This window comes from Hyposmocoma kahamanoa, unplaced genomic scaffold (assembly GCF_003589595.1).
Source record: "Hyposmocoma kahamanoa isolate Upper Pololo Valley unplaced genomic scaffold, ASM358959v1 66, whole genome shotgun sequence".
Taxonomy (NCBI): domain Eukaryota; kingdom Metazoa; phylum Arthropoda; class Insecta; order Lepidoptera; family Cosmopterigidae; genus Hyposmocoma; species Hyposmocoma kahamanoa.
In genome coordinates this window covers 9,856,697-9,870,093 of record NW_020653854.1, presented here as the reverse complement: position 1 = coordinate 9,870,093, position 13,397 = coordinate 9,856,697, and positions in this window count along the sequence as shown.

The following is a 13,397-nucleotide window of genomic DNA, read 5'->3' as shown; positions in this document are numbered from 1 at the left end:
TATGCAAACACAGGGACCTTCCCAGTCAGGTCCTGACCCCAAATCAGCCAGATTGCACAGACTTAATCCGGTTCTCAAAAGGCTTAGTACCTTGGGTAAGCTTCCCCGGACGCACGTACAGCACCCTCCCTTAATTTCCGTACAGGAGCTGTGGGCACGCTCACTTCATGTTGCGCAAGTAACGGTTGCCACCGTTAAACCGTCGACTCTCAATCAACTACCAAATCTTCTCACTGGTGGCGGAGTTGTAAGGCACTCTCACTTCCCGAAGCCGAAAAACGGCGTCTCTCCAGTTCCCAAATACCTACGCGTCTGGAGGTACCGGAGGATGTCTAGCTCATCGTTTACTAGCTCTCCGGGCTAGTGCCGTAGATCCCGGTAGCAGTGTCCTTCGACAGTGTCCCGACTTAAAGGGCGACTCATGTGGCCCGCGCGTCTCCTCGGCTTAGGCCTTCGTCTAGACTGCCACTAAGATGCGTTAGCTGCACGCGGGACGAACGCTTCGGCCGCATGCTACCGGGACAGACGAACGCGTGTGTGTATGTGAACCCTGCAGCTAACAAACCCCGGCGAGTCCATACCCAAGTCTGGATCCACCAGAGTTGTCCGTGAGCGCTTACCACTGGCGAGGACTTGGCTCAGACGTCCGCTGTACCCTGGTCTTACTGGCGAGCCCGTAGTCTCCCCGGAACTACTTATCTCTCCGGGCGGTAGATAGGGACTTAGGACACGGATAGTTAGCAAACATTTTCTGTGGGTAAGTTTTTTGGGCATTAGTCTTATCCACAGGGCTCAACTACTGTATTCGTAAGCCATCTGCGATTATCACATATTTATCTTTCATCACAGTATCGATCCATTACGACTAGTACAAGCTTCAACGCGCGTTGTCTGTTGCAGTTTGGGCAATTATGTATGGTACCTAATCTCCTAGGTTTTATACCGATTCGGTGCGAATGGGTCAGTTTTATGAGTGGGTACCTATAGTTACAACAAACCATGCTGCTAATTCCTCCGTAATTTTTGACGCCATTGTTCACTCTAAGCTCTGGTCGACAAGGAGTTTATTTGCCAGTTTAAAATGTCCTATACGGCGTTAAGACGAATTTAAGCAGTTTTATGTTTGATTTCAATGCGAAAAATTAATCAATACGAAAATTAATTAATAACCATTGACTTACAAATAAATTAATAACGCTAAAATTTTAAACTTGTACAACTTAAGATGTTATTTGAAAGAAATTTCTAATATTGCACTAAACAGACAGCGTAATCAAAATGGTCAGAACTCTAGAATGAATATTTCATTTCAACGTAAATTTTAATGTAAATCGGGCAAATAGATTTGTTTCACATCAATCCAGTTTATAGTTTGATTCTGTAGAGATCATATATATATGTCTCTATGCAGCTGGTTGTAAAGATTACAGATTTAAATTCAAATTGCGTTTGTAACATTAACCTATAATTTTATTTTTGCCATTTTTTTATTTTTTACGAATTTACTTCAAGTGTAATAATGCTTACCTATGAAATAAAGATTATTTTTGAATTTTACTAAGCATGCTCATGACTAGCAAGATCTAAAATAAAAAAAAACTTACGTTACATTTGCTTTACTGTCATATTGGTGAAGCCTTCGTAGAGTCAGAATCAGCGACAGAGAAATAACCGTCCGCTTATTGAGTTTGGTTGTACTGCCATAATAATATCCAATATCTGTTTCTGCATAGTATAAGCAATAAATAGCATAACAGAACTAAGTAAAGATTTATCTATACTAAACAGTATGGATATCTTTCTCGATCTTTCATTCGGCGTTCTATACATTCCTCGATTTCGGGCTTAAGAAACTTTATTCTCTTAGCATGAGCGAGCATTGATACTGTAGAGGTAGAGCCAGGCTGCCAATGGCTTTTGCGCCATTGATAACTGGTTGTAATTACAAGTCTCTTGAATAAAGTTATGAATGGTATCAATTCTCCAAATTTTAGTAGCAGTAGAGCTCCTTGTGAAAGGGTTCGTTTCATAGAAGTAATAATAATAATAACGCACACACTCAACATAGCCCCGCACTAGGGAAACCCAGTGTCGCGAGTGCCATAGACACACACCTAGACAACCACAATTGATATCCAAACTCACGAGAGAAATAAACGTAGGCCATACAAATATTTCTAAATGGACCTCTGAGTGGCAGTTTGGCATGGTAACCGTTAGGCCACGCAGGCAGTTAATACCAGCAATGTGACCGTAGCTGCGTTCCGATTTCGGAGGGTAAGGTGCTGGTGAAATTACACGCACAAGGGACTTGTCAATTTATGTTTCAGGGTGATATGCACAGAGGCAGAGCCCCTCAGCTCTTTTCGATTTAAAGCTCTAAGTGGCACTGCAACTGCTATGGACAGACGTGTTGCTTACCACGACTTGTTCATCCCGTCATTTAGTATCATAAACAAAATGAAATTGAATTACGATTACCTAAGTATTTGTTTTTCGACGAAATCTTTATCTGTTGTGTGACGTCAAAAACATCTAATTTCGAGCAAACTTCGCTGACGCCAACACCTTATTGTTATTACTACCATAAAAATAAATATATTTTCAGTATCCAACCCCGTGTCGTTATTTCCAACGCCGTAATGGCCGTAACTGAACCTATGTACACTAATACATAATATACTCGAGTTCTTAGGTTTTCGCGATTGTTACACATAGGAAATGAAACTATTTTTCCGGATTTAAATCGCGTATATTTGTTTTTTCAAACAAACCGACGTTTCGGGCCCTTTACAGGTCCCATGGTCACGGTTGACTGAGGTGGTACAGTCTTCAACCAGTTATGTCTAATATTAATGCAAACCACCCTATTTTTTCACTATAGTTACAATAGTTACTAATTAAATACCTTATTTTTAATTTTACAAAGAAAACATTCCAATTTACGCTACATTAAGTTTTACAAATTATTTTATTGAATGAATTTTTATTAAGTTTAATTTATTATTAATTATTAATAGAAATTAGAATAAACTAAAACATATTAATTCGTACTGCAGTCTTATGTCTGTTTGGGATTTTTCATTAGAGGAAATACTGGATCCCAATGGATGGAATGGATGGTTTGTTTGAAAAAACAAATATACGCGATTTAAATCCGGAAAAATAGTTTCATTTCCTACATAATATACTGTTGACGGGTACTTTTATAAATTTAATAGTTTTAGCATCAAAGTTGGTGCTCATGGCAACCTAAACTAGTTTTATAAATAAAATATAACCATAGGAAAGGCTTAAGTTACTAAAAAGTAGTTATAAACCAAAAAGTAACATTTTTTTATCGTATCGATGGTATACACTGTAATAATCTGTAATGCTCTGGCCTCACAGGGGCGGCCACAGAAGCGATCCGGATGTGGAAATCTATGTAATGTACTAGTTCATATGAACCCTGCTACACTGAAATGCGCGGCCGATGTGCGGCTCTGTGTGGCCAGAGCATAATGATTGCTATCTCCTTACTCACTAATATACATCAGATCTTTCACCTTTTTTCTTTTCTTTCCAGTTACCTTGTCCACGTTTTATAGCTTATAAAAATAAAATAAATAAATAACTATCAGGTGTAGAGTGTGCTGTGTCAGTACATAACATAACGCTCTAGATCATACCCGCAAACCTAGACTAGCCTTTTTCTTTATGATTACCATTGTACCTATGTCATAAGCTTGTTTCTAATGTGCTGTGATTCAGCAAATAAACGAGTTAGCTATCTATGCATCTATCTACTGTTCGTGGTGAAAGGACTTACCATTGCAATGTACTCTCCGATTGTTGCCCAGGGTGCGCCAGAGCGTCGTGAGTGGAGCTCCTTTAGTGCACCTCAAAGTAAAAATAACTTATAGAACTAAAACAAACAATAAATGTTACCAAAACCATGAATTATTGACAGGTAGAGACAATTTTTTTTATCGGTTTGCAGCCTTGCACCGCTATATTAAAACTTTTTTCGTAACGTCGTGTAATGCTCAGGACACACCGCGAACGAAGCTATGTTAACTAAGCCAAGTAAGCTTAACATAGTTTCTTTGACTTTTCATATGTCGGTTCACACCGCGAGCTAAGCTAACCGAGCTTACTGAACTACCTTAACGATCCCGCTAGCTATGTGAAAAAATGTCGCCCTTCTGCCGCTCTTCACCCCAGGACGTATTTCTAGTCACTACTTCCTACGTATTTTCTTAGCTTAGCTTTGCATGCAACTACGTGACCTAGGCTAAGTTAGCTAGCTTCGTTCGCGATGTGGCATTCGCTTAAAAATGTGTCTTTCATTACGTTAATTCACTGTGATTACATATTTTGGGAACGAATATGTGAGAGTTGTAGCTCAGTGTAAGTTACTATATAGATCGCTTATCAGTCCCTATATTTTCTAAATAATTGCAAGTCTATGTGAGTTACAACACTTGCGCTGATAGCCTTAATTATCCACTTATTTTACTACTTTGACACCTTATATTTCATAACGTGTGTTAGTTTTATCGAGTATTTATTTTTTCGGATATGAATCGCGTATATTTGTTTTTTAGTCATCAACTATCTATGCTATTATTGCAACCCACCTTATTCTGAGCTATAATTCCAAAAGTTATTAAATTAAATACTTTATTCTTAATTTCCTAAAGAACATTCAAAGTTACACTACAACATTAGAATTTGTATATATATATATATATATATATATATATATATATATATATATATATATATATATATATATAATACGACTTGCGACGAATGCCTAAGGACACTTTCGATCTGTATGTAACAAAAAAGTAAAAAAATAACAAAATTTAGATTTAATCCAAACGACAACAATGCTCTAATACTTTAAATTTATTTTTGAATTATTTAGTTTTGTACACAATACCTATTATAATTACTTATTAATCCATCTATCTACATTTATGTTCATTTATGGGTTATTTATATAAATACAACGTGAAAAATCTTATCCAAACCTATTTATTACCTATTATTTTAATAAAACATTATTATTGGTATGTGCCTACTGATCGGTTTAAAGTTTTATCTTACCACCAAAAAAATATTGATACTTAGCTATGTACTTATTTATCGTACGATATATAATATCTAATTATTTATGTTTGAAGTCGGTTGTTAGTTTCATACTTTAAAGATATATAATGTAATACATGTCATTTTTTTTTTAATACCAAATGACGCGAGAACCAACTTGTGCGCCTGGTGAGTTTTCTCAGAGTTTTAAATCACTAAGATCTGAGGGGCACTGTCATTGCGTCGGTCACTCTTTAAAACCGGAACGCAGTAATGTTCACATTACTGCTTGGTGGCAGAAATACGTAAGGTGGCGTACTTGCCTGAACGACCTCTTTCACATTTAGCTCTACTGCTACTTAAAAAGTGTAGTGGGTGGGCCCATTATTATTAATAAATGATTCTTCATTATTATTGAATGATGATTGAAGTTAAATATACAGATATTTAACTTGTGTATACTAGCACTGTAGAAAATACTGTATCCGTTATTACATCGAATAGAACGATACAATTTCTAGTTATTTATTTAGGCCATAGGTTTCCAAACTTTTTGGCCCAGCGTCCACTATTTTTTTATAAATTTTATTTATTGAGGAATAACAAAAAATTGTACACGGTGAATTAATTATACAGATTAAAAATATCGGTATAGTTAATTGTACAATCAACCACATCCTCCATAGATTACCTAGGCAAGATAAAAATATTTCAACGCCCACCAACACAACAACTAATTGAAAATACATATGTTTTATATTAACTTAATACGAAAAAAATCAAAACGAAAAATATATATACATATATAGTGTAGTCTAAACAGATAATTCAGATTTTTTTAAACGCGGTAGATCCCCCTGAACAGCATCAACGCCCTCCAATTACTGCGGAAGCCTTACCGACCCCTAGGACTCTTCAGCGCCTACTGGGTTGTGGTAGGGGCCACTTTGGAAAACTATGATTTAGGCCATAAGGTCTTTCATATATATGTATATCTTTGGATCAGTTGAAAAGATAAACCCTTAGCGATTTTGCTTGCCCAAAGGATAATACTGGCTCATCACCCAGACATGAGTTGAAAGTCAGATGTGCCTGTAATTTCACCAGCACCCTTCAAAACCGGAACGCAGTAATGCTCATAATACTGTTTAGCAGCAGAAATAGGTAAGGTGGCAGTACTTCCCTGGACGAACTCTTTCACAAGAAACTCTACTGCTTCTGATAGATATAATACGTTTGCACATCATCATCATCGAACCATTATACATACCACTACGTTTCTTCTTTTAGTAATGGGTTTAAGCCATAGTATGCGACCCTGGCCCAATACCGACTGTGCACTACTTACCTTTACGATTAATAAAATAATAAAAAAGAAAGCACTTTTTCCGTTGGCCGTTGGTTGGTTTATATGTGAACTTAAAGAACAGTTGATTGTTCAATAAGGGTGTAAAACCATTTATTCAACACGACATATTTAGCTGCACGTGCAAAGCGAGGGTAGCTGTAATTGGACTCTTAAATGTGTTTTACGACAGACTTAAAAACACTGTTTCACTTTTGGACCATAAAAAATTAAAATAATAGTACAAGTTTGTGAACATATTGCGAAATAAACGATTTTTCAATCGCATTTATTTCATCTAGTAAGTTGAATATAGTTTACTTATAGTTACGTGTTTCTTGATAATTCAATTTATTGTCGGTATTTTGGTAAACACGATTAGATTAAATATTCTCGACAGAATCGAATCTCGAAATAGCCTCTCGCCTCTGACGCCATTGCTTCTAAAATTTCATAATGCAAAAAATGTTTATGAAATTCCGGATTTAGGTTAAGATCTTAATCTTATCTTAGCCACACTCAAGCTTTATTAATTTACAGGTTTTCTAAAAACGCTGGAGTCGAATCTGATACGAACCGGTGCAAACTATTGCCTTTTAGCTTTTTTGTATTCTCGGAAACACTGACGACTTTGTCTTTCTGTTACTTCGATTTATTTTCGAGGTAGTTCCTTTATATAACAATTTGACTATTAGGTAAGAAGACTACTTCCGCGCTGCCATAGTGTGTGTTTTGTTTTTTCTTAAATATAAATATTAGTCAACGTCACATACGTTGCTCTAATTCCAAAGTAACTAAAGCACTTGTGTTATGGAAATCGGATACAACGACGGTACCACAAATACCCAGACCTGAGACAGTATAAGAAAGTTAGTTCTCTACATTAACCCAGCCGGGAATTGAAACCGGGATCTCAGAGATAGTGACACCATGAAAATTGGTATGCGAGCCACTTGACCATCGAGGTCGTCGTGTTGTTAATACGAGCAATACAAATTCATACATAGAACACATAGACAAAGGAATTTAAGGTATTTCATTCAAACAAAACCCTTAAGTGAGATTTAACGCGTGTAGATAGGTACTTTAATAACACATTATGATCTTTAGGTTCAACTCACACTGGCGCAGAGTCGAAGCGTCGCGTCGCGTCGCGTCCTGTTTTTCAACTACAACGCTTGGCGGCGCGCGACCCTCGCATTAGTGCGCCCGTTTCCATATTTGCATAACACAAATATGTACTTTTAATGATGGGAAAATAGAGATGAATATACTATAGGCGAAAAACATGACGCGTCGCGACGCTTCGACTCCGCGCCAGTGTGAGTTGAGTCTTACATTTAAATTTGATTTCTTCTGTTATCTGAACAGTAAGGGAGCGAAGATAAAATACCACTTTGACACATCACGAAACTATCGATAGACTATTTGCAGATAATCTACTTCCGCTCAAGTTTGCAAAGTTTAGATTTCATGGAGTGAAAAATTGTCTTTTGTTTTATATTATTTGAGAAATCGGTAAAAGGTAGAAACAATCTCCTATTGACTTGCACCTGTATAGTTTCTTCCCTATTTCATGGTCTTTTTATTCTGTTTGTTCCCTCAATTCCCTGTCGGCGTTCGAGGCGGGCTGTCGAGTTGAGAGCCAATCTAGCAGCGGGCGGTCGATACTACAAGCGGCCGCAAACAAGATTGTTGTCTTTTACCTCCATCTAGTAGCTACAAACTACCTACAGTTTAATATGATCAATTTAATATACAATAAATTACAGATTTTCCTACAATTCATTGTAATAAAGTGACTATTGTACAGGTACGTAGGTTAACATAGTTTTTAAATAAAGAAACACAACTATTTGAAAAGGGTATTCATTTTTTATAAAAATGTGTAACGCAGTGTAATTAGTAGTGTTTATTAGTGGAGATTTAGAGAAATTCTAGTTTACATTTTTTAGTAATAATTATAATAGTTTTTCTTATGAAACAAACTACAGCATAACCTTTCTTGAGTACTATGTTTGTCAAGTAAACTGATCACTATTCATAGGTATATGTTCAAAAACAAGAAAGGTATTTCAAATTTAAAGACGCACTTCCCTTGAAAGGTCGATGATTGGTACTATCACCCTAATTATTATGTATTTGGATGATATTTTCGTACACAAACCACCACTAATACTCTGATAGCCTCCATTAGGGTGCATTTTAATGTTTGAATAGATTAGTCAAACAAAGAGGTACTCGAAGTTAGTTAATAAATATACGAATACCTTTGAGACACGAGTGTCTTGAGTGCATTATGATTATCTTTTACATTTAGACGTTTCGTGTCGCCTCATATCAAGTAGGTACGTCATTTTCCGTCATCCATACAAAGTCGTGAAGTACTTTGCGAATGCGTTACTATGTTGGGTTTTATACGATGTCACAGTCTTGGGTCCAATTGTGTAATTCTAAGATTGCAAGACTGTAGTAGCATCTAAATTATGCAGTGTACTACGTAACTACTTCCCTTTACACTTTACGAACGTTCTAATGCTAATAATAATAATAACGCACACATTCATAGCTAAATCCAGTATCGCGGATGGATGGATACAAATAGACAACCACAAATTACACCCAAACTAACGAGAGAATTAAATGTAGACTATACAGATATTTATCCTGACCCGGGAATCGAACCCGGGACCTCTGCGTAGCAGTCCAGCATGATAACCATTCGGCCACGGAAGCCATTATGTTAGGTCTCGTGGTACAAAATTATATCCGTTAGACTCGAGTAAAATGTCTTTGGAATAAGGTATTCTGTTGGTTTCGAATGCCCTTTATGCTACAAAATTTCTTACCCAAGTATTTATTGTGACGAGGATATTTAGCTTTTTATGTCTTAAAGATTACTATAAGTGGGGTCGTAATGGAGGTTAGGATCTTTCAATGTAGAGCAATTATGTTTTTGACGAAAAACATTAGGTTAAGAAGTCACAATGTAGGTACATACATAAATAATTGTCGTAATTACATTTTGTGTTTGAGAGTCGATTGCAGAAATAGAAAAATTATTTAAATAAAAAACTATAATAAAAAGGTATTTATTTCTCCACGAAACATGAGAAACAGAATACTTAAAAAGTGAATAGAAAAAACAATTAAGTGATGTGGACAAAAAGGATAAAGACTCAATTTTGCTGATTTTCAGGCACTTCCCAGAATACCCAGTCCAGAGCCAATTTAGAAAAGTTCATTTCTCAATTTGGTCCTACTGGAAATCGAATTCGGGACCTCCTCATCCAGCACCCACAGCACAAACCGTTGAGCCACTGAGGTCGTCAAAGTAAGTTCTTATTAAATTCTATTACACAAAAAAATAAACTGAAAATAAACATGGACCCTAGACACCAGTTTCAGCTGTGTTAACCCACCGTGAAGTTTTCTTGTTCGATATAAATAAAAAAATAATAAAATATACTATTTAACTAAACACAATGTAGCGGATATTGGAAAATTGCGGATTAATTTTTGTCCACAGATCACGACCCCTGAAAACGAGTATGCTAATATTCAGCCGGATTGGGGCACTTTTATCCGGCTGCCATTTTGGATCCGCCATTTTGAGATATTATATGTTGCGGACGTCGGCAAATAGCGTAATTTATAATTCATTTTGAATAAAACATTGCTTTTGAATTTTGTGGCACGCAAAAGGAAGCAGTTTAGTAAGTTATTTCAGTTTTTAATTCCTTCGAATATGTTATATAATTTTCATAGTTTTAGTAATTAAGTGCCTAGATGCAATTTGTTTTAATTAAGTTTCATATAATTATAATATTACTGATATCATTTTTTATCTACGATTGTTAAAATTCTATGAAATTCATATAAGAATTCAAAATGGTATGATGCTGAGGTCATAGTGCGAAAATATAGCGTGCTAGAAGGTGAGAATTCCTAGAGGCTTGCTTAAGCAGGAAGCCTCACGAAGAATATAAGATGTAAGTAATTTTGATTATTTTTTATTGCGTAAACTAGGTCTAAATAATATTACATTTTTTCATTAAGTATTTTATTCGTAAAAATACGAAATTTTTGGTATACTGGAATCCACGAAATAGAGAGTCAGTTATTTTATAGTCCGTTAATGTGACATGTATATTAGAGCCTCCTTCGAGGTAAAGATGCTGGTAAAAACACAGGCACATGGGACTTGTCAACTTATGTCTCAGGGTGACGCAATGGCAGTGCCCTCAGATATTTGCGATGTACGTGTCGCTTACCACCACACGAACGTAATGTTCGTTCCGTCACTTAGTATAATAAAAACAAATGTATTATATTGTTTTGCGAAAATCAATACAAATCTGCCAATATATCATACATCAGAATTCAAGAAGTTTAGGCCATAGATTGAGCTAAAAAAACAGACCTTACATGCAATCGAAAAAACAAATACTCCCCTACTGGCCCAGCCGGATAAAAACAATCCTTGTCGACCAGCAGCCGCGTTCCCAAGAAGAACAAGAACTATATTCTGGTAATCGAGATCTGAGTCACGTACTTACTTAAGGTCTGTTTTCTTACTTCGATTGTATTACAATCAGAAGTACTTAAGAAGGCATATGTGCCGGCTTGACAGGTAGAGGATTACTTCAATAAAAGGTTTGTCATCTGTGTTGCCGTCTGTCTATGTACTAAAAAGGTCTTGTAACAGGTGTCGTATTATTTCAAAATGACACCTGCGCTCTCGTTCGTGAAAACTCGTTTCACTTAGGCCCGATCTAGAGTTACCATGGAAATTTGTGAAAAGCTTTTATTTTAATGATGTTTGCTATCCATTTCCTCGTATAGTTTCAATGCTTCTTATTTTAGTAGATAAGTTGACTTGAGTTTACAGTTTTAATAAATTCTCGGAGGTCGAGTTTATTTATTAATCTAAACTTTAAGTAATATATACATAGTAAGTAATATGTATATGCAGTAGCCGATTTGCAGTCTTAGCCGCACTAGGCCCCAGGCCATGTAGTCAGTACTAACATCCGTTCAGTAGTTTTTCAGTTTATCGTGATCAGACAGACAGACGTAGTCATGTATATAGACGTAGTCATGTCTCACATTACGTTATAGTTATGTAACATATTTATATTTTATACATAAAATGTGCGAAAGTGTTTAAAGAAGATTATTGTTACACGATGAGTAGTAGTGCGAGACTCCTTCCACTAGGTCTCTTTCCCTCCACCTTCTCTGTCACCATCAAACGCTCCAGATTAACAGCAGCGCTACATGACACGTGGCCAAAATAGCTTATTACACGCTGTATGCTAATTGAAGAAAGACGCTGTGAATTCTTCATCTTGAGTTCCTAAAGTACAGAGATATTTGTGCGGCGGGATGTCCACGGTACCCTAAAAACAGAATTATAACTTTTTTTATTTGAAGAAAACAAAAGCGACCTTAAAGCTTAGCTCCGCTTCCGCTGTGTTTGTTACCGTGGTCTCGTCAACGATAACTGAAACGCATAACATGGAAGACCTCGTGAAACGTACACAATGTCGCTGCTGTACACTTTTTGTGATGTCACTACGGGCACACTAAGGAGTTACTCTCATCGTTATGCCATTTCCATCATCAGATCATCCCTAGGTCACCATAACATTTTATTGGCAATGGAATAACATCTATGCATTTCATTGAAATCGATTAACGGAAAGTGAGTGAAATTCAATAAACTGGATTCATCCCCTAATTTGCAATCCTTAACAGTGGTATATCTTCTTCAAATTAGAATTGGACCACTAATAAGGTACTCACCTTTTTAACAAAAAAGTGTAATCGAAATTAATACGCAAACATCGCAGTAATCGCGTAACGTCGGTTTAGTTTATATTTAAATTAGTTATATTTTTTATTTGCAATTTAAAAAATCTTTTATAATTTTGTAATACTATAATAAAGTAATTGTTAGTTAGACGTCATGAAAAATAAAAGAGACAAAACAATGCAATAATCTCTACTTATTGCGATCTTTGATAATTATAATATTGGTATACTTTTACCACCGGATACTATTTATTGTAATATTTTTTATTGAATATCATTATGTTTTTACCGACTGTGTTTATTACTCTCATGTCATTTATGAACCGATTTTGATGATTATTTTTTGTCGGAAAGAGGGTACCTCAGTATTTGTTCCATTATTTGAAGGAAATATTCCACATCTAAGGGTGGTGAACTAGGCGATGAATCGAACGATTTCAATAAAACTGCGCATACAGATGTAATTCCACGAACTTTTGAGGACGGTTTTTTTAAATAAAAAAGGTTTAAATATTTATCTAGTTTGTTATTATTATCGATACAAAAGTCGAACAACCACAAAGAAAAAATACTTCGATACAACTGGATTTGAACCAGTGTCTATAGCCTCAATGTGTGACAATGCCGACCTCCTTCATCGTCATCCCACCTTTTTACCACCCGCTTTACCGATTCCTGGCCTCTACGTTAAAATTTTTTAATCATTTTCAAATTCCCTTTTTCACTGTTATTATGTTTCGTACGATTCGTCAAGTGTCTCAACAAGTGTATTTTTTCAGAATTGATGAAAAACTAATTACTCACTTCTCGTGAAATATTATCTGAACAAATTCCTACTTTTGGTTGAAAAATAATAGAGCGAAAATTATTTCATATTTTTTCCAGATTATTCACCAGAACTAGCCACAAAAATTTTCTCATTTGATTTAAGTAGACATCTTTAATTTGTTTTTGTTTTGTTATGTTAAGTAGACATCTTTAATTTGTTTTTGTTATATTGACGTATAGAGACTCAAATTTTACTTTAATTAACGGTATAATATTGAATTTCACTAACTTTGAGTGGCAACACTATTGTAATAGCAATGCGATATAAGGGCCCTTTTGGGGTGAGTATTGTGTTTAGTCTTGTATAAGATGTGTTTTATATTAATTG